The sequence below is a fragment of the Crinia signifera genome, chromosome 5, assembly GCF_055691185.1.
Source record: "Crinia signifera chromosome 5, ASM5569118v1, whole genome shotgun sequence".
In the NCBI taxonomy this organism is placed as follows: Eukaryota; Metazoa; Chordata; class Amphibia; order Anura; family Myobatrachidae; genus Crinia; species Crinia signifera.
This window is the reverse complement of record NC_139221.1, coordinates 326,919,640-326,943,059: the sequence shown is the minus strand read 5'-3', so window position 1 is coordinate 326,943,059 and position 23,420 is coordinate 326,919,640. Positions and strand designations below refer to the sequence as shown.

Here is a 23,420-nt window from a genome sequence, read left to right as displayed (position 1 = left end):
GCATGTGACAGGGGCAGTGACATGATGTGAGGAGGGAATGGAGGCAGCAGGAAGCCACAGACTGAGTTATATAGTGGGAGGAGCAGGGTCCCCAGCAGCGCAGAGTATATCAGGAGATGAGTGATGTGTCAGTGAGGACAGGGCAGCATGTGACAGGAGCAGTGACATGATGTGAGGAGGGGAATGGAGGCAGCAGGAAGCCACAGACTGAGTTATATAGTGGGAGGAGCAGGGTCCCCCAGCAGCACAGAGTATATCAGGAGATGAGTGATGTGTTAATGAGGACAGGGCTGCATGTGACAGGGGCAGTGACATGATGTGAGGAGGGGAATTGGGGCGGTACTTATGTATTATCTGGGCTCCCATGTTAAATGCACCCCATTTTTTCATACCCCTACTATCCAACTACGCATGGAGTTGATTTTATATAGTGTGGCGAGCGGACGCGGTCTCATAAGAAAAATGGGAGCCCAGATATTACATAAGTACCATTGGGGCTATTGTAAATAAGTAGAAAGAGTACAATAAAGTCATATGGGGCTTACTACCAAACATTGACACTGTATGACTGTGGTATGAAACAAACTTCAGTTATCAAACACTCATATAAAAACAGTGGGGTATTAAATTGCTGCATTCTATTATTCTAGAATAATAAATGTCCCCCCACAGACAAGAAAAGCTAACAGGGAAGTTAAAAAGAGAAAATGGCATTTCTGGGAATTTGTGTAATTCCCACAATTGTATGCCAAACAAAAATAAGATAATTAATAGTTGTAATGTCAGCGGAGGTTATAGGAATAGTTCTGAGCATGACATATATCCCCCCTCACAGGGAATACATTTATCTGGCGTTATTAATGTGTGTCCTCTTACAATCACAAAGCTTAGGTAAAGTGTAGCGCGGCAGAGATGAATTTGGGTATTTATGCAGGACGCAAGCAGAGGACAAAGCTGTTACATTTCATGGTAATAGGCCTCTTATCCAGACTGATCATCTCCACCTCTGATTGTAAATTCTTTGCACACTTTTCGGAGCTTTTTTGATTTTTTTTTCTTTTCATTGATCTTCATCTCACCCTAACAGTCCACTGACCTTGCCAGCTCTGCAAACAGGTGTAATAATTCAGCAAATAGGTTATAGATCCCCAGACTCTCCAATGAAGAGAATTAATACGACCTGCTTCGTGTTAGTGCCAGAGGTCGGGTGACGTGCATGAAATGAACTGTCTGCACCCTGGGGAACCATCAGAAACGTTCTCACTGGTAATGAGGTATTACCTACAGTATATAGTCTATATGGCCTATATAATAAAATAACCATTTTTGCATTAACACTGTGTAATTATTTTTTTTTTGCAGCCTCTCAGAGCAAATGGTCCTTGTGTAGTTTCTTGGCGGCAGTTACGTTGTTAGCAGGGGCGGATCCAGGATAAAATGACAGGGGGGGCACCATGATAAAAGAGGGTTTAGGTGGGGGAGGGGCAGTGTTAGTGCTGGCAGTGTACATGCTAAGAGAGTGGCAGAGAGAGGGTGAAAATGGGATTAAAAATAGGCCCTGGCATTTAAAATACGCAGGCCCACCATGGTGACAAAAGTGAAGGATGTAGTTGTACGTGCGCCAAAGGCGCGCTCCAGAAAAGGGGGTGTGGCCACTCAACAGGGGGCATGTCCTTGAGTGTAGTGTACAACACCATATACAACTTCTACACATTATGCAACAAAATACTAGACCCCATTATACTTGCCCCTTACACATGTTGCCAAATGGATTGAGCCAAAATTCACATACAGTAATGCCACACGGATTGAGACAAAATTCACATAATGCCACACGGATTGAGACAAAATTCACATAATGCCACACAGATTAAGCCAAAATTCACAATACGCTTCATAAACAGGGACATTGTTCACCAAAGGCGCGCATTAAACATTTACACCATAATGTCCATTACACGTTAAGCTACACGCCATTATGTCCTTTCCTATTAAAAATTATGCTACATAAGTGCTGCTTATCTACATGCTCATTGCCAAGGGTTACTTGCTCATTGCCAGAGGTTCCATGCTCGTTGCCATGTGGGATTACATGCTCATTGCCAAGGGGGAATACATGCTCACGGTAAATGGGGGACAGCCACCGCAGGGGAGAAGTGATAGCCACTGAACGTGGCAGAGCCTGGCTGTATTCAGAGCACTGCAGGTCCCGGCTATTTGAAATAATACCCCTTTCACACCAGAAAATGCATTCCCATTAAGACCCCTTTTACACCAGCCTAGTCCCTGTATTTTCTGGTGTGAGGGGGAGAGAAAACCATCCCTCCCCCCCTTTAACCAGTTATCTAATTTAATCGGCTATATTTTCGGAACCAACTGACCCATTTACATGAGACAAGTATCATATTGAAGAACTTTTGAGTGGGCTTTGAATGATTTTGGTCCAGTGAAACTGGGACGTTTGGTTTCAGAGTAATCTGCCCTCAAAAAACATGAAAATGTAATGAATTACATTTCAAAAATAAAAAAAATCGGTCTACCTGCAATATCTCTGGAACCGATTGACCGATATGGACCAGCCTGATATCATATTGAAGGCCCAGCGATTTGGAATTGAATGAGATCAAACACAAGCTTCTATGATGCCAGGGGGGAAACTGGCAGCCATCGGAACTGGGTGGGGGTCGGAATTGACGGCTCCCATATTATCCTATGGGGGAAAAAAAGTTACAGCTTTGCCAGGCGATTTCTCCGGTTCCCGGGGGGCTAGAGACACGGGGCTTGGCTCGTTGGAAAGCCCTGGCCCTCAGCTACAAAATGAAATGACAGGGGGGGCACGTGCCCGGGTGCCCCCCCCCTGAATCCGCCACTGGTTGTTAGCGTAGCGTCCCTGTCAGAATCAGCATAGTGTTACCGCGGCCGCAGCCGTTGTGCTACGCTAACAGCATAGCTTTAGCTGCCACTGTGAAACTACACAAGTAGTCAGTTAGGCTTCCCTGTTAGTATCAGCGCCGTGTTCCCACCCGTTCGCGGGCAGTCGGAGCTTACGTAGTTAGCGTAGTCAGTCAGCGTTACGCAGTTAGCGTAGTCAGTCTGCGCTTATTACATTATGTGGGAACCATTGACCATTTTAACCCGCCTGTGTCCCTGAAACACCCCCACTATCCACACCAGCCCGAAGCGTGGCAAGCACACGCGGTCTGCGCCCTCCCTTTTCATACCCCCACTATCCACGTCGATGTGGAGTTGATTTTATAAAGTGCAGCGAGCCACAGAGCCTGAAGCGTGGCGAGCGCAGCAAGCCCTGTGACGGGACGCAGATTACTTTACATGTATTCTGCTGCGCTCGCCACGATCTGGGCTCGGTGGCTCGCTGCGCTCGCCACACTTTATAACATCAACTCCACGCCAACGTGGATAGTGGGGGTATGAAAAGGTCTGGAGGACGCGTAAAGCATCCCCTCGCCATGCTTTGGGCTGGCATGGATAGTGTGGGTATCAATGGAGGCATTTGCCAGTATGTAACATGGAGCACTGGCAAATGCCTCCTTCATTGTGAATGAGACGCACTTGCGTCCTCACCGCCTCTTTGGACAGGAGTCACACGCGCTACAGACCCCCTAACCCTGTCGGCAGGGTTGCTGTACCCTGCCGCAATAGCTCCTGCATCTCAAACAGATGGAGTGTCCCTCCACCGGCGCTAGCATGATCCCCTCTCCACTAAAGAGAGGGGATCATGCTGGCGCCGGCGGTGTGAGAGAGGCGCTGACTAGGCTTGCCGGGGACGCCGGGGACAGAGATGCAGTTCCCGGCAACAGTACGGTAGTTACTTGTGTAGTTTCATGGTGGCAGCCTACGCCGATAACGCTGATAACGTAGCTGACGCTGCCGCCGTGACACTACACAAGTACTGAGCAAATCTTCAGCTTACTGCAGAAATATCTGCCATTGTAAAAAACAGTTGTAAGGTCGACACTATTAAGGTCGACATGCATGTCTACCAATTTCTGGTGTCGACCTATGCCTTGTGGACCTTAAGTGGTAACCCCAATGCATGTCGATCTAACTAGTGTCGACCCAGTGGCCCATATCCCTTTTTATGGGCGTATCGGGGCCAGCAACTACGTCTCCCTATACAGTAAAGGTTCCGGCGGTGTTCTTGTGAAGGACATTCCATAGTGTTTCTCAAGGGTCCAACATTGCGACCAGTGTTGTGATCCAGAATTCCTCCAATATTTTTATTGAAACCAGGGTGTGTTTGACGACGGTAGCCCCTTTTCCCTTCCCTGCTGGACAGCTGAGCACATACAAGCCCCCTTCACCCTGCTGGAGGATCGGGTCATTCACAGAGGACAGAACATGAACCTGCTTCCTGATCCCCCGCAGCACATTGCAGCTGCCACTTGTCAATTGGGTCACAGAAGAAAGGACATCGCCTCCCCACTTCCCATTATGACATCACAGACGCCGCCGATAGCACCCTTACCCATCCTGCACCCTCTTTCCCGGCTGGAGGATGGGTAAGGGCCCCAGCACAGGGGCCTACACTAATGTTAACTTAAGATGTCCACGATTGGCCGTATAGCATGTGCACTGCTGTGTGCCGGGCTGTGGAGGGTCCGGGGGAAGTCTCCAGATGCAGCGGCTGTACTGTTATACACCTGCCAGCACAGGGGACTACGCTAATGTTAACTTAAGATGTCCATGATTGGCCGTATAGCATGTGCACTGCTGTGTGCCGGGCTGCGGAGGGTCCGGGGGAAGTCTCCAGATGCAGCACTTGGGGACAGGTGGAAACTGTTACAGATGATGGATGGGGGAGGGGAGTCTAACTCATCCCCAGTGGCGGATCCAGGGGTGGGGGATGCAGCAGCACAGTTTAAATTTCAAATAGAGGGTAACTCTTGTTGGTGCTGGATGCTAGTCAGATGCTTCTGATTTGCTGACTGCATGTCAGCCCTTTCTGCTGTATATTCCCATCCATTCAGACTGCGGATTAGTTTACGCGCCACACCAATTGGCCGACCATGTGCCGAGGTGTCCAAAATTACACCAGAAAATTGTTAAAAAAAAACTTACGTTGACCTTTTGTCAATGTCAACACAGTGTGCATGACGACTTTTTTCTCAATGTCAATCTAGTGCATGTCAACCTCTTGTTAACATTGACTTAGTGCATGTCGACCGGTTGTCAATGGTTACCTAGTGCATGATTGGATTGTAAGGTGGACAAGATTTAGGTTGACAGTCATTGGGTCGATCACTTTTGGTCAACACGTGGAAAGAGGTTGATGTGTATTAGGTCAAAATGTCAACACATGCAAAATGTTGACATAAAAATGTCAACTTGAGGTTTTTAGGTGTCTATGTCGACACCATATTGACCTAATGACAACATAGGGTGCCTGTCGACCTTTAGTATTCAGCCTAGTGTATGCCGACCTATGATAAGATCACCCTGTCCCTATCACTACAGCGAATCCCCGCGGTGCGTTATACAGAGAGCAGCGGTGACTCCTGGAAGGAATTACCTGTAATACGGTTTATGATTATTGAGATTTGGGATTGGGTAACATTACAGGGCAATCACCGTGCCCGGCCGAGTCTGATATTATGGCATAACTGATTATAAGTGCCATCATGCAGCAGCGTCTCTGTGGCAGAGCGCCAGGCCCCGGCCGCTCACTCCGTTCCCTGACACCAAATCCATCTACATCAGGGACAGTATCTGGTATTACTGCGACCGAGGCCTCTTCCAGCTGACAGCCTCAGACAGGGATAAAAGTGGAGCAGAATTGTTAAGTTTGTTCATCAGAAATGTAAATCTAAGGTCACAGAATGGGAAAGGACGGACGTGCGTGAGCCTGCACCCAAGGGGGACTTTTCTCAGACAAAAACGTGGATTGGGGCCAAAAAACGGCAGCAAACACCGGCTAATTGGCTCAATTAATTCCGAGGCTTAGAGACATCCTGGCAGGATGGCATGGAACCTGTCAGACGCTTAAAGGGGTAAAGATCTTCTGATAGTGCGGAGAGGAGTCTGGCATATATATATTTCCTGAGACGCTGCTCTTATTTCTACAACCAATGTTCCTGCTTGGTTCTTACGGCTCTGGTAGTGACCAGGGACATAACCCAGTACTGCGGCGAGGTGGAAGCCAGGCGGCGTGCTCCATCCTATGCACATAATTACTGTTACGGGGGCTGAGGGGGCAGTGCGCTAAGTCGTCTCAGCACATGATGTTTTCTCAGCAGCTCTGATGGTTGTACAGGCGCGGTGTGGTTGCCAGGTCGTTAATAAAAACATTGACCGTCAATTGGTGGGGTTGGGATCGTTTGGTCTACAACAAGTTGGTCGACAGTCGTTAGGTTAACAACATTAGGTTGACATGGGGAAAGGTTGACATGGTTCTAGGTCGACATGGGACAAGGTCGACATGGGTCTAGGTTGACAGTAAAAAGGTTGACATGGGGGGCCAAATGTAATCGGGTGAGAGTTTCAGAAAGTGAGAGATTTTGGGAGAGTTTTCCCCTGTTTTTTAAAGCGGCAATCATTTACATGGCAAAATCAACCTGGTTTCGCAGTGTAATTGATTGCTGCTTTAAAAAATAGGGGAAAACTCTCCCAAAATCTCTCACTTTCTGAAACTCTCACCCTATAACATTTGGCCTGGGGTTCTTCACTGTTTTTTGACCCTAGTGTCGACACAGTCGACATGGACATAGTTTCCAGTGCACCCCATCCCCTCGCATCGATGTCTATTCTTCAGTCACGGTGCCTCACTGCGTTCGGCACACTATTTTATTCTCCCACCACGCCCTAGTGCAGGGCTGGGCAACAGTGGCCCTCCAGATGTTGATGAACTACACATCCCAGGATGCTTTGCTATGTGGCCATGCTGAAACTGATGCAAGGCATGCTGGGATGTGTAGTTCATCAACATCTGGCGGGCCGCTGTTGCCCAGCCCTACCCTAGTGGATGGTAGGGCATGGAATACCACCTGTTGGCACATGTCGGCTCAAAAAACAGTGAAAATCCCCATGTCGACCTTTTCGACCTAACGCTTGTGTCGACCTATTCACCTGTCGACCTAAACCCCATGTCGACCTTAACCCATGATTACCTTGACCCATGTCAACCTTGACCAATGTCGACCTAGAACATTGTCGACATATCCCCATGTGGACCAAACGGTGTCGACCAACTTACTGTAGACCAAATTACCGTATCCCAATAGGTAAATCACTGTTGGTCGACAGGCCATAGGTCTTCACATGAAAAAGGTCAACATACCTTAGGTTGATGAAGTTGACACATGCAATAGGTCGACATGAAAAAGGTCAACATGAGTTGTTTTTTTAAAGAAATCCCCAAAACAGGTGGTTTTTCATACTTTACTCACCAAGTGGTGGTAGAGTTAGATTATAATATTAGTGATTCTGTACGCTGACACGGTGTCCATGTGGATGTAGGTCGACACAGACGCAAAATCAGTGAAAACTCACGTCAACATTTTCCATGTCGACCTTTCCCATGTTGACCTATTGCTTGTGACAACCTTTCAACCATGTCAACCTAAGACATGTCGACCCTTTTCAAGTGTCGACCTTCTTATTGTCGACCCTATGACCCATACCCACCCAGGCAGAACGTCTCCACCTTTCAGCAATAAACCATTGAATCCAGCTCGGTAGCAGCAGGCGGCTTCAGTATATATAGGAAAAATGGGGTTTAAAAATTGTTTTGGTACTTGTGGATTATCACGGCTCCCATCGCATGCCATCGCATGCCATCGCATGCCATCGCATGCCATATATAGTGGCATGCGATGGCATGCGATTGGATGTGATTTTTGCCGTTTTTTACCGGTTTTTTTTACAAAACTATCCAAATGCATTAAAATTAGTATCAAACATGTTCAATTGCCCCCAAATGTAATTTTTGAGGCTGTACCACCCCCACTATCAACGCGAACCCGAAGCGTGGCGAGCCCGCGAGGGGCGGCGGTACGCGTCCTACAACCTTTTCATATCTCCACTATCCACGTCGGCGTGGAGTTGAGAATAGAAAGTGTGGCGAGCGCAGCGAGCAACCGAGCCCCGTGAGGGGACGCGGACACCTGTGAAGCCCGCGAGTGGACACGGATACCTGTGAAGGTATCCGTGTCCCCTCGCGGGGCTCGCTGCGTTCGCCACGCTTCTGGCTCGGTGGCTCGCTGCGCTCGCCACACTTTCTATTCTCATCTCCACGCCGACGTGGATAGTGGAGATATGAAAAGGTCGTAGGACGCGTACCGCCGCCCCTCGCGGGCTCGCCACGCTTCGGGTTCGCGTTGATAGTGGGGGTGGTACAGCCTCAAAAATTACATTTGGGGGCAATTGAACATGTTTGCTACTAATTTCAATGCATTTGGATGCTTTTCTGTTAAAAATCGCATGCGATGCGATTTTTTCCCGTGCGATGGCCATCGTGGGAGCCGTGATACTCCACAAGTACCATTGTTTTTAACTGACATGGAAACAGGGTAGCCGAGAGGTATGCCGGGCCCTGGTAAAATTTTGGGGGCGTGGCTAAGCGCGGGAGATATGGCCACCTCCCACTATTACACCATGCCCCAAAATATTTAAGGTGGGTGAAAAAACACTCTTCAGCATACCTCCCAACAGTCCCGATTTTAGCGGGACAGTCCCGATTATAAGGGCCTGTCCCGCTGTCCCACCCGCGGGCGGCAGTGTCCCGCGGTGTGGGGGGGCTGTTGGGAGTCCCCCCTGTCAGCTGCTAAGCAGCGGGGAATAAACGCTGTGCGCATGCGCACAGCGTCTATTTCCGCAGCCAGGGGGCTGGGAGCATGGCTAGAGGCTCACAGAGCCTCTGGGTCATGCCCCCATAGCGGCAAAATGGGGGCGTGGCCTCGCGGGAGAGCCGCGAGTATAGGCCACGCCCCAAATTAGGCCACACCCCGAAAATTTTGGCACGCCTTCGGCGCGCAGCAGCAGCGTCCCGCCTGCTGAGCTGCCAAAGTTGGGAGGTATGCTAAAGTCATCCCTCAACCCCCCACCCCCACCTCAGCAGCAGCACACACCTACAGCATGTGCTGTGCTGACAGCCGTCAGTGAGATGCTCATGCTGAGCCTGCTGTCCGCACAGAACATGCTGTAGGTGTGTGCTGCTGTCCGGGAGGGACGGAGGGGGAAGGTATGGGGGGGGGGGGGGTGGGTTGGACCAGGGCCCCCCCGGGCCCCTCCAGCAAGCTTGGGCCCGGGTAATTTGTACCCGCTCCCCCTCCCTCTCGGCGGCCCTGCATGGAAACGCAGGGTATGTACAGGGGCGGGCGCAATGCCTGCATTAGGAACAAAGCAAAGCACTGACAGGGGAAACGCAGGGTATGTACAGGGGCAGGCGCAATGCCTGCATTAGGAACAAAGCAAAGCACTGACAGGGAAACGCAGGGTATGTACAGGGGCGGGCGCAATGCCTGCATTAGGAACAAAGCAAAGCACTGACAGGGGAAACGCAGGGTATGTACAGGGGCAGGCGCAATGCCTGCATTAGGAACAAAGCAAAGCACTGACAGGGAAACGCAGGGTATGTACAGGGGCGGGCGCAATGCCTGCATTAGGAACAAAGCAAAGCACTGACAGGGGAAACGCAGGGTATGTACAGGGGCGGGCGCAATTCCTGCATTAGGAACAAAGCACTGACAGGGGAAACGCAGGGTATGTACAGGGGCAGGCGCAATGCCTGCATTAGGAGCAAAGCACTGACAGGCACAATAAGCACCAAAAAAGAGAAATGGGGTGGAGAGCTGCGCTTTCAAATTAAAATATAAAAATATATACCTTAAATAAGGAATTCTACAGATAAAAAGGAATAATGGATTGGTTGATCTAGTACAAAGAAAATTTATTATCTAAAAATTAGCACATAGCCAAAATACAATAGTGATAAAATATATTATATAATATATTACATATAAAAATTCATCTCACCAGATACAATTGGAATAAGGGTGGAGCCCGGAAAGTCCAAAAAAGTCCTGTACAGGGCTGAGGTGGTACACGTCCTGTGTGGGGTTAGGAAATAGTCCCCAAGGAGAGCAGTAGGGAGGGAGGACCGGGTGACGATGTAGGAGTGGCTCGGGTTGACACAATGTGCCGACTCCCTCCGCCAGGTTCACTAAGGCGGGGTATGGTCCTCAACCTCTACCTTTCCTGCTATTAATTGTAATCCAATGGCAGGCCGGTTGGAGATGGTGATGCCGAACTACAGCTTTGTAGGTGGCCCAATTGGGATCCACAATTAGTGGGGCTTGGTTGGTGTCCCTGTTATAGCAGATGGTGGGGAGGACTCGATGGTATTGAACAGGAGCGGCCCAAGGTGGCACAAATAACCGTCTCCCTCCGCTGGATGTAGTGATGCGGGATGTGGTCCTCAACCTCGACCTTGCTGCTAATGCTGGGTGGTCCAGTGGGACAAAGGTGGTAAGAAGCAACTCAAACCAGCGCTTCCGGGTTCTTTAATGCTACCAGTTGGAATTCTGGATAGAGATGAACAGCCTGTGTCCTGACCGGTTTCGCTGCTCCAGGCAGCTTTATCAGAGGATGAGTTGCTTCTTACCACCTTTGTCCCACTGGACCACCCAGCATTAGCAGCAAGGTCGAGGTTGAGGACCACATCCCGCATCACTACATCCAGCGGAGGGAGACGGTTATTTGTGCCACCTTGGGCCGCTCCTGTTCAATACCATCGAGTCCTCCCCACCATCTGCTATAACAGGGACACCAACCAAGCCCCACTAATTGTGGATCCCAATTGGGCCACCTACAAAGCTGTAGTTCGGCATCACCATCTCCAACCGGCCTGCCATTGGATTACAATTAATAGCAGGAAAGGTAGAGGTTGAGGACCATACCCCGCCTTAGTGAACCTGGCGGAGGGAGTCGGCACATTGTGTCAACCCGAGCCACTCCTACATCGTCACCCGGTCCTCCCTCCCTACTGCTCTCCTTGGGGACTATTTCCTAACCCCACACAGGACGTGTACCACCTCAGCCCTGTACAGGACTTTTTTGGACTTTCCGGGCTCCACCCTTATTCCAATTGTATCTGGTGAGATGAATTTTTATATGTAATATATTATATAATATATTTTATCACTATTGTATTTTGGCTATGTGCTAATTTTTAGATAATAAATTTTCTTTGTACTAGATCAACCAATCCATTATTCCTTTTTATCTGTAGAATTCCTTATTTAAGGTATATATTTTTATATTTTAATTTGAAAGCGCAGCTCTCCACCCCATTTCTCTTTTTTCGTATATTCATTACAGGACTAACTACCCTGTTTCAGAGCAGCAGCTAGGGATACACAGCTCCGGCCAGGCGCACCTGCACCCCGACCCACTCCGTGTGGTCGAGGTCACCTCTATTTTCACAATAAGCACCAAGCAGCCCATTGTTTTCTACTGTATTTAAAGGACCAAAGTGTTGCTTTCTTGCACAGTATTTCCTAATAACTGTATTTAAAAGGCTGAAATGTTTTGTGACATTATAACTAGAGATGAGCGGGTCCGGATCTCCGGGATCCGACAGATCCGAATATCGCGATCCGAGTCTGGATCCGAGCCGGCTCGGGAGTTCACGCCTAAATTCCGGACCGAAAAAGAGGCAAAACGTCATCATCGCACTGTCGGATTCTCGCGGGATCTGGATTCTATATAAGACGCACGCGCGCCCCGCCATCTTTACTCCAGCATAGGAGAGGGCAGAGGGACGTTGTGCTCTGTGCTGTGCTATAATAATAATATATTATTTTGCTGCTGCTCACTTGATTAGGGTCTGCAGGGGCTGCTGTACACAAGTCCAGTGTACAGGGGCTGCAGTGGCCAGTGTACAAGGGGCTGTACAGGGGCTGTGTTCAGTGTGACAGGGCTTGTGTCCAGTGTGACAGGGCCTGTGTACAGTGTGACAGGGTCTGTGTCCAGTGTACAGGGGTTGTGTCCAGTGTACAGGGGCTGTGTCCAGTGTACAGGGGCTGTGTCCAGTGTACAGGGGTTGTGTACAGGGGCTGTGTCCAGTGTACAGGGGTTGTGTCCAGTGTACAGGAGCTGTGTACAGGAGCTGTGTCCAGTGTCCAGGGGCTGTGTCCAGGGGCAGTGTCCAGTGTGACGGCTGTGTCCAGTGTACAGGAGCTTTGTCCAGGGGCGGTGTCCAGAGGCTGTGTCCAGTGTACAGGAGCTGTGTCCAGAGGCTGTGTCCATTGTCCAGGGGCTGTGTCCAGTGTGACGGCTGTGTCCAGTGTACAGGAGCTGTGTCCAGAGGCTGTGTCCATTGTCCAGGGGCTGTGTCCATTGTCCAGGGGCAGTGTCCAGGGGCAGTGTCCAGTGTCCAAGGGGCTGTGTCCAGTGTGACAGGCTGTGTCCAGTGTCATACTTGCCTATTTTTGAAAAGTAGTTTCAGGGAGATTATTGATTGGCGTTGAGGGGGCGTATCACATTCTACACAAGGGGTGTGTCTATCCCCACCTATGGGCGTGTCTACTGTCACTCAGGGGTGTGTTCTGCCGTGCAGGTAAAAACTAAAGTACAAAGTGCAGTACTGGCTCCAAACTGATATCTCTGCTACATTACACAGCATCACCCCAACATCACATAGCAGGCCGATAATTGACATCACACAGGAGGGCTACACACTGATGTCACAGCTACGTCACACAGCAGGGCTACACACTGACGTCACAGCTACATTACACAGCAGGGCTACACACTGACGTCACAGCTACATTACACGGGAGGGCTACACACTGACGTCACAGCTACATCACACAGCAGGGCTACACACTGACGTCACAGCTACGTCACACAGCAGGGCTACACACTGACGTCACACCTACGTCACACAGCAGGGCTACACACTGACGTCACAGCTACATCACACTGGAGTGCTACACACTGACGTCACAGCTACATTACACAGCAGGGCTACACACTGACGTCACAGCTACGTCACACAGCAGGGCTCCACACTGACATCACAGCTACATTACACAGCAGGGCTACACACTGACGTCACAGCTACGTCACACAGCAGGGCTACACACTGACGTCACAGCTACATCACACAGCAGGGCTACACACTGACGTCACAGCTACATTACACGGGAGGGCTACACACTGACGTCACAGCTACATCACACTGGAGTGCTACACACTGACGTCACAGCTACATTACACAGCAGGGCTACACACTGACGTCACAGCTACGTCACACAGCAGGGCTACACACTGACATCACAGCTACGTCACACAGCAGGGCTACACACTGACGTCACAGCTACATCACACTGGAGTGCTACACACTGACGTCACAGCTACATTACACAGCAGGGCTACACACTGACGTCACAGCTACATTACACAGCAGGGCTACACACTGATGTCACAGCTACGTCACACATCAGGGCTACACACTGACGTCACAGCTACATCACACAGCAGGGCTACACACTGACGTCACAGCTACATTACACGGGAGGGCTACACACTGACGTCACAGCTACATTACACAGCAGGGCTACACACTGACGTCACAGCTACATTACACAGCAGGGCTACACACTGACGTCACAGCTACATTACACAGCAGGTCTACACACTGACGTCACAGCTACGTCACACAGCAGGGCTACACACTGACGTCACAGCTACATTACACAGCAGGGCTACACACTGACGTCACAGCTACATTACACAGCAGGGCTACACACTGACGTCACAGCTACGTCACACAGCAGGGCTACACACTGACGTCACAGCTACATCACACAGCAGGGCTACACACTGACGTCACAGCTACGTCACACAGCAGGGCTACACACTGACGTCACAGCTACATTACACAGCAGGGCTACACACTGACGTCACAGCTACATTACACAGCAGGGCTACACACTGACATCACAGCTATGTCACACAGCAGGGCTACACACTGACGTCACAGCTACATTACACAGCAGGGCTACACACTGACGTCACAGCAACATCACACAGCAGGGCTACACACTGACGTCACAGCTACATCACACAGCAGGGCTACACACTGACGTCACAGCTTCATCACACAGCAGGGCTACACACTGACGTCACAGCTACGTTACACAGCAGGGCTACACACTGACGTCACAGCTGCATTACACAGCAGGTCTACACACTGACGTCACAGCTACATTACACGGGAGGGCTACACACTGACGTCACAGCTACATTACACAGCACTGCTTAACACTTACAACGTTATACATGGCCCCACCCCCATATTACACACAGCACATTGCACACACACCATTGTACATTATACACAGCCCCTCCACGTTACACCCAGTACACACAGCACATTGTACAGTATACACAGCCCCTCCACGTTACACCCAGTACACACAGCACATTGTACACAATCCCATGGTACAATATACACTACACCATATGTTATTACACCCAGTACAGACACTACTGAATATTACACACTGCCCCTACTCCCCCAGGACATACACCACTAAATTGCATTACATATAAATACCCCCCCCCCCTCATTCCCCTTATATTGCAGCCATGCATATACAGCTCCCACCCCCCTCCAAACGCACACATTACATGCAGGCAGCCCCCAGTGCACACACAGCACTAACCTGGCTGTGTTACTCCTGGCTGGGGGTGCAGGATTCCGGCAGTGTGTGGAGGGGGAGGCAGATCACTGCAGGCTGAGGAGGAAGGAAGGAAGAGCTGGCAGCAGGCCTGATGCACGGAGCTCACTGTGGTGGGCGGGGCCAGCTGGAGTAAAGCAGAGGCCTGGCTGCCGACTCTCCTGCTCCTCCCAATACACTACAGTGCAGACTGACTGCTTCCTGTCAGCGCGTACACACAACAGCAGCAGCCTCGGCTGTGATGTGCTCCCTGCACGCTCCGCCCCCCACCAACTCCGGATGCGCGCATGCGCAGTCCATATTTTAATGGACGGGACCCAGAAACCGGGAGAACTGTGGGGCTTTGCGGGGCAGCGGGAGGCTCTTGTGAAAGTCTGGAGCCTCCCGCTAAATGCGGGAGTGTAGGCAAGTATGGTCCAGTGTAAAGTAAGAAAAATAAATAAAAGTAATAAATAAAATAAAAACAAATTTTTGGAGGATGATGGAGGAGGAAATAGTGGAAGATTAGCAACCTGATAGAAGTGCTGAAGCTGCTACCACCAGTCATGACAAGGCCGATACCTCTTTGTATTTTTTGCTCTTTGGAGCATTTCTCTTTTTTTGGCATTGTTTATTAAACTACCACCCTGTCTGCCCCTGCAGTGCCGCTCTGCTTCCAAGATGTGCCAGGTTGGAAGTGTAAGGTCCACATGTATGTGATGCCCACTGCTGTCGCTTAGCTCAGTAAATGAAAACAATTTTGTAAGCTGTGAAGTGATCAAAATTGACTAGAAATGAGTGGAAACGAATGTTATTGAGGTCAATAAAACTTTAGGGGCAAAAGCAGGCCCAAATTCTGTTATTTTAGCCATTTTTAGCATTTTTTCTTAAAAATCCAGATCCAAAACCAATACCAATCCAGATCCAAAACACGGAGGGAGATCCAGATCCAAAACCAAATCCCGAAAAAGTGGCCGCCGCACATCTGTAATTATAACATCTTCCCTGCAGTGACGTTATCTGCGGCATTGTCCCCATTTACTACTGTGCCTTATAAATAAATGAAAGTAATTGTACTGCAGTAAGAACACAGCTAGTTACATGATTTACCATAGGGACAGGAGCGACTGATGCTGCTGACCTGACTGTCAGTACATGCTTATGGTCCGCAGGACCTGCTTAGGGTTAGCTAGTGTGTTTCATTGGTTTGATACTGTGAACAAACAGATTTATGGGCACATGGTCAGAATTAAACACTGCATTATATGTACACACAAATTAGAGGTCTACCCAGTGGTGGGCAGTTCCTCTGCATCATAAAAACACCAAAGTTTACGCAGATTTACTGACAGACCGACAGACTTGGAAGAAAACTCACTGACAGGACAGGGAGAAAGTCTGATGGAAAGGACAGGCGGGCACACTGACAGGTCCGACAGTCGCAATGACAGAGCAGATAGAAACACTGACAGGTCAGACAGGCACACTAACAGGACGGACCGATACACTGACAGGTTAGACATGTATGCTGACATGACAGAAAGAAACAAACACTTACAGGTCAGACAGGCACACTGACAGGACGGACAGAAACACTGACAGGTTAGACATGTGTGCTGACATGACAGAAAGAAACAAACACTGACAGGTCAGACAGGCACACTGACAGGACGGACAGAAACACTGACAGGTTAGACATGTATGCTGACATGACAGAAAGAAACACACACTCACAGGTCAGACAGACACACTGACAGGATAGTCATATATGCTAACATGATAGAAAGAAACAAACACTGACAGGTCAGACAGGCACACTGACAGGACGGACAGAAACACTGACAGGTTAGACATGTATGCTGACATGACAGAAAGAAACAAACACTGACAGGTTCGACAGGCACACTGACAGGACGGACAGAAACACTGACAGGTTAGACATGTAAGCTGACATGACAGAAAGAAACACACACTCACAGGTCAGACAGGCACACTGACAGGACGGACAGAAACACTGACAGGTTAGACATGTATGCTGACATGACAGAAAGAAACACACACTCACAGGTCAGACAGACACACTCACAGGTTAGTCATATATGCTAACATGATCGAAAGAAACAAACACTGACAGGTCAGACAGGCACACTGACAGGACGGACAGAAACACTGACAGGTTAGACATGTATGCTGACATGACAGAAAGAAACACACACTCACAGGTCAGACAGACACACTGACAGGTTAGTCATATATGCTAACATGATAGAAAGAAACAAACACTGACAGGTCAGACAGGCACACTGACAGGACGGACAGAAACACTGACAGGTTAGACATGTATGCTGACATGACAGAAAGAAACACACACTCACAGGTCAGACAGACACACTGACAGGTTCGTCATATATGCTAACATGATAGAAAGAAACAAACACTGACAGGTCAGACAGGCACACTGACAGGACGGACAGAAACACTGACAGGTTAGACATGTATGCTGACATGACAGACAGAAAGAAACAAACACTGACAGGTCAGACAGGCACACTGACAGGACGGACAGAAACACTGACAGGTTAGACATGTATGCTGACATGACAGAAAGAAACACACACTCACAGGTCAGACAGGCACACTGACAGGACGGACAGAAACACTGACAGGTTAGACATGTATGCTGACATGACAGAAAGAAACACACACTCACAGGTCAGACAGACACACTGACAGGTTAGTCATATATGCTAACATGATAGAAAGAAACAAACACTGACAGGTCAGACAGTCACAATGACAGAGCATATAGAAACACTGACAGGTCAGACAGACACTGACAGGACAGACAGAAAAAGTGACAGGTGAGACATACTTTATGGTGACATGAGAGAAAGAAACACTGACAGTCACAATGACAGAGCAGATAGAAACACTGACAGGTCAGCATGGCTATTATCAGAAATAATAGTGCCTGGGACTGACAAATAGGCAGAGCCCCCCCCCCCCCCCATCCTCAAAAGGAAGAATGTAGAGAGAAACAGAAGGAATAGATGAAGACAGAGAGAACGAATAGGGGGCAATCAGAGAGTGAGAATAAGAGGAACTGTGTGTATGTGTGTTTTGTGACTGACTGAGTGTGTGAGATGGAGAGTGAGAGAGAAGAGGAGAAGATGGAGGAGTGTGAGGAAGAAAAGTTCTGAAAGCAGACAAGTACATACCCTCCAACTGTACCGATTTAGCCGGTACAGTACCGTTTTTTAACAGTCTGTACCGGCTAAATCAATGTGTACCGAATGTACCGGTTTTCTTTCGTTTTCAGGTTATTCCAGCTCGCCATGTGCCGGGGGAGGGATATCCTCATACTTATATCTGCACACCGCTCCGTTTCTGACTACCGTCCCGACTATCCGAGTAGCCGGGAGCTTCCGTCCGCCTGGCGTCACCGACGCATCACCTGCGCGTCACCCCTGAGCCCCGCCCACTCACCCCGGCGTCATCGGCTCTCTCCGGTCGGCTCCTCCGTGACACCAGAGTGTGAGTAGCTGCGGCCACTAGGAGCGGGTGAGGGTCGGGGCACCGGGGCAGGGTGAAGGAGCAGCCTGGGCTGGCACTGTCCAGAAACACTGCTACCCAGCATTCCCCACGGTGCAAATGGCGATGGGACGATTACTTTCTGTTCTCTGACTATGGTAATAGTAGTGTGCCCATGCAAAGTATGTGTGTGTGACTAAACTCAGCACATGTACTGCTGCATCTGAACATGTATGTAACTAACATCACCTGTGTTGTGTATAACATGACACGTGTGTAAAACACAGCATATATGTAAGTGTAGCAAAAACAGTGTGGACTGGTTGGACCCCCATCTACACCCCTCCAGTATAAAGGTGTATTGGTAACACTCAGCTGGGTACACACTAGCCAATAAAGGACCTTATTCTGGTCTGTAAGCATTGGGCTGATGACATCTCGCTCCCTTCCACCCTTGTTTATATCTGCCAGTGCTCGCATTCGGAAAGGGGATGACCACACCCCCTTTACACATGACCACACCCCCATTTGCATGTGGCCACGCCCCCTTCTGGGGGTGTACCGATTTCTGCCCTTCAAATGTTGGAGGGTATGCAAGTACTCACCTTGGTGGGGGCTGAGTGGTTCTTCCTGGTTCCCCTTTTGCCCTGTGCCTCCGCTTTGGATCAGCATATTTTCATGCTGGGTCCTCCTCTTCTCCTCGCAACCATCGATGGTGACTGCACTGAAGGCCATCCCTACTTCTTACAGCATTCCTTTCTTCCTGAGATTCCGGCATCGTCTAATCTAGTCTGGTGCCAGACAGCGGGGGCTGCAGGGATATATACCTCCAGAGTCTAGTGAACCCCTTCTCTCTCAGGGCCCGGGACTCCAAACCTGAGAGACTCCCCCCTGGTGGTGGCCCTGCAGGTCAGACAGACACACTGACAGATCAGACAGAGACGCTGACAGGACAGACAGGTATACTGACAGGACAAACAGAACCACTGACAGGTTAGACATAAATACTGACATGACAGACAGAAGCACTGACAGAGCAGACAGACACACTGACTGGACAGATACACAGACAGGTCAGGCATATATACAGACAAGACAGGAAGAAACACCAACAGGTCAGACGAACACACTGACAAGTCATAGAAACAAAAGAAATGGATGGAATTCAGATACTAGGCGCTCTTCATATGGACATACAGGGAATCTGAGGATGATCAATCAAAAATATGCTGTATAGAAAATTACTTCCCTTGGTTACAGATGGTGCTCTTCTGTCAGTTTAGAAGACGTCTTCTTTCCAGTTTTTCCCTCGTGTCCTCCAATGGGTTTATTTGGATATATGTAAAAAGAATATACAGGCAATGTGTTATATCCTTCGCTTTTAACATGCAAAACGTGTTCACAGTTCTTTCGGAAATTCACAAGCGTACCAAACTCACTATAGATAGTGGTTGGACACACATATCAGGGTGTCTTTCTACTGGGTGACACGCACCCGTACTCACGATGTTATCTGCTATGTGAAGCTCATAAAGGTATCTTTTCTTTCTCAATTTCTTCAAAAAGCTTTTTATTGGTACACACACAGTGATGCAAAAACAGGTTAAAAATATTTCTCCAGATTTGAGACTGTTTGAACCACCAGTTTAGAACAGGGAGCCCTGATGAAGAGACACATAGGGGGAAATTTACTAAAGGAATTTTTTTTAAAAATAGGTGTATTTGTATCCAGAAATACACTTATTTTTGACATTTACTATCCCAAAAATACGGCAATTCGTAGTCGTATTGATGTGCTATCAATACGAATACGAAATGACGTATTTTCGGGATAGTAAATGACAAAAATAAGTGTATTTCTGGATACAAATACACCTATTTTTTACAAATTTCCTTTAGTAAATTTCCCCCATAGTCTCGAAACATGTCGACTCAGATCTGAATGTGCAAAGACTGGAGGACCACAGCTAGGATCGGGTGAGTGTGTATGTGTTAGTCCACTACCATTTGGGTCCGGAATACCATCTGGGAGTGTTGATTGGACATTATCACCATCTGTTCTAAACTGGTGGTTCAAACAGTCTCAAATCTGGAGAAATATTTTTAACCTGTTTTTGCATCACTGTGTGTGTACCAATAAAAAGCTTTTTGAAGAAATTGAGAAAGAAAAGATACCTTTATGAGCTTCACATAGCAGATAACACCGTGAGTACGGGTGCGTGTCACCCAGTAGAAAGACACCCTGATATGTGTGTCCAACCACTATCTATAGTGAGTTTGGTACGCTTGTGAATTTCCGAAAGAACTGTGAACACGTTTTGCATGTTAAAAGTGAAGGATATAACACATTGTCTGTATATTCTTTTTACATATATCCAAACAAACCCATTGGAGGACACAAGGGAAAAACTGGAAAGAAGACGTCTTCTAAACTGACAGAAGAGCACCATCTGTAACCAAGGGAAGTAATTTTCTATACAGCATATTTTTGATTGATCATCCTCAGATTCCCTGTATGTCCATATGAAGAGCGCCTAGTATCTGAATTCCATCCATTTCTTTTGTTTCTATAATCTGTGGGGTACTTTAGGGTAAGACCCCAAGGAATTCAGAAGGGCGAACTCCAAATTCATCAGGCGCCACATTTACCTTCATTCCAATTTCTGTTACACTGACAGGTCAGACAGATACACTGACAGCAACAAAGGAAGAAATGCAAGGAAGTCAGTTTGCATGTGGCGAACTTGTATAACTTTCTCTCATATCTCTCTCTTTACATTACCACAAACCTACTGTGATTTATTCTATGACAATATATAGCTCCTTACATACTGTATATTGCTTTGCAACTTTTAAAAAAAAGGCCTCAAAAGCTACAGTAAAGCATTCTGCAGGAACCGCGCTCCTCTCTGATCCACTGTACAATGCTGCAGAGACATTCGTCGTATTCCTCGTACACGGCTCTGTTGCTTCCTCCCTGTGGCTATGTATTTCTGCATCGGACGCAGCAGAACACGAGTGTCAGCGTTGCTCAGGGAATACAATGTACGATGACTGTTTTCTGCCCAGTGCCTAAAAATAAAATAAAACAAATTGATGTTTGTTACTTTGCTCAGAAGCCAAGAGTTTCAGCCTAAGAGCCGATATTCAGATCATGTTGTATATCTGGCAAAAATAAGCCAAACCGTTTGCAAGCAGACGCTGTATGTGGGCTGGGAGTTATATACATAACGGGGAAAATTTACTAAAGGAAATTTGGAAAAAATAGGTGTATTTGTATCCAGAAATACACTTATTTTTGACATTTACTATCCCGAAAATACGGCAATTCGTATTCGTATTGATAGCACATCAATACAAATATGAACTGCCGTATTTTCGGGATAGTAATTGTCAAAAATAAGTGTATTTCTGGATACAAATACACCTATTTTTTTACAAATTTCCTTTAGTAAATTTCCCCCAACATTTCAGGACTTTATAGTACACCAGGGAGCGTAATACATGTTTACATTTCTGTACTGACCGCATGCTCTCATGTCATTGCTTCTAATTGGTGAGTTCATTATGGCCAAGAGGTTGACATTGTAGTGGTTGACATAGCATAAGGTCGACATGCGAGGGGATGCGGCACGCTAATTGGGGTTCCATGTCCTGCATGATATAAATTGAAACCACAAAACCCTAAAAAACCCATGTAGACCTTTTCATGTCAACATTTTGCTTGTGTCAACCTAACTGTCGACGTTATGAACCAAACCCTAAATAGGTGCCATCATTGCACCACCTGTCTCAATATAACGGTTGGCTCTACTTTTGTTCCTCCTCACACAGGCCAAGTCTTCAGACCATTAGAACTGGGGTTAGTGTTTTTATATGTCCTGTCAGTGTGTCTGTCTATCCTGTCAGTGTGCCTGTATGTGCTGTCAGTATATTAGCAATAGAGAGATATCGTGCACCAAGAACAACCATTGAAAAGCATAATTTTTTTGGGAACAAAGGAATCTACCAATTGTTCTATAGAAGGGAGGAATTATTTCATCCCCACTGTATATTGGAAGTGCTCTATGTTCTGACACCTTGGAGAAAAGAATTGGGTGGTTTTACAGTATGTTATCAGTGTTGGGAAACCATCTGGTTCTCCTCCATTGGGGGCATTACATTTTTATTATTGGACACAGACCATTGATGATTCTGAATCAAAGGTCGATGGCAATCCGTACTGTGCAGATGACGAATATCCAAGGCTATACATCTAACAATGTCAGGCATGATATACAATGTAATCCGGCATTGGATAATTCTGGGCTGACATTTTTTTACAGTATATTATGAATCAGAGATCACTGGCCTTAAGATATATTGATATATGCTACATAAGAACCAAAACTAGGCACGTGTTATTTGATGAGGTGCAGATATATGTTCCCCCTCATAAAACATTTATCAAGGCAATATAAATCTCAATATTGATCTACTGTAAGATAAGTGATCATGTGTTAACCCAATGCCACCATCTCTGTGAGATGTTCAGAATGTCCGCTAAAAACGCCAGCGCCGCTCACATTTGTTATAATATGTAAATATATAAATTCAATAACAAATGTTGTGTAAAAAAGATTCTATTTCCGATATAAGGTAACAATACAGGTAATTGTGATGCTTTCCTGGGCAATTTTTACACCTTTTTTGACAAATTCACTTGGCACTCAAAGAGTTAAATCTCACCAGGATCGCTGAGAAACAAATATGCCGGTAATCATACAAGTAGGTTATGGTGGACCGGGTGTGGATCATTGGGTAGACAGTATGTAAGTCAACAAGCATTAGGTCAACACCACTAGGTCGACATGCATTAAGGTCGATATGACTCAAGGTCAACATGACTGAAGGTCGACACGGGTTGACAGGGCTCAACATGGCTGACAGGGTCATTAGGTCGACACAAGCATTAGGTCAACATGGGGAACGAGGACAGTCCAAAGGTCCACAGGGAGTTTTGTCACTTTTTTTTGTCCCGAATTTCGACACAGTCGACATGGACACTGAAACGCTTGCCATGCTTGGGCACGGTTCCTCGTTACGCTCGGCACACTAGTTCATTCTCCCACCACACCCTAGGGGATGGTAGGGCATGAAATACCGCCTGTCGGCACATGTTGGCTCAAAAAAAAAGTTGGTCGACCCAACCAATTAGGTGACAGTGTA

The 23,420-nt window shown here is 47.8% G+C and overlaps 1 long non-coding RNA gene across 1 annotated transcript in view; it reads right to left on the bottom strand.

Moving 5' to 3' along the window:
- Positions 1-21,012: 21,012 nt before the first annotated feature.
- Positions 21,013-23,420, bottom strand: part of LOC146079790 (uncharacterized) — a 73,227-nt gene continuing 70,819 nt past the window's right edge. Inside the window, exon 3 of the long non-coding RNA XR_014474753.1 lies at positions 21,013-21,284. This is a non-coding gene — a long non-coding RNA (uncharacterized LOC146079790). The remainder of the gene's footprint in view (positions 21,285-23,420) is intronic.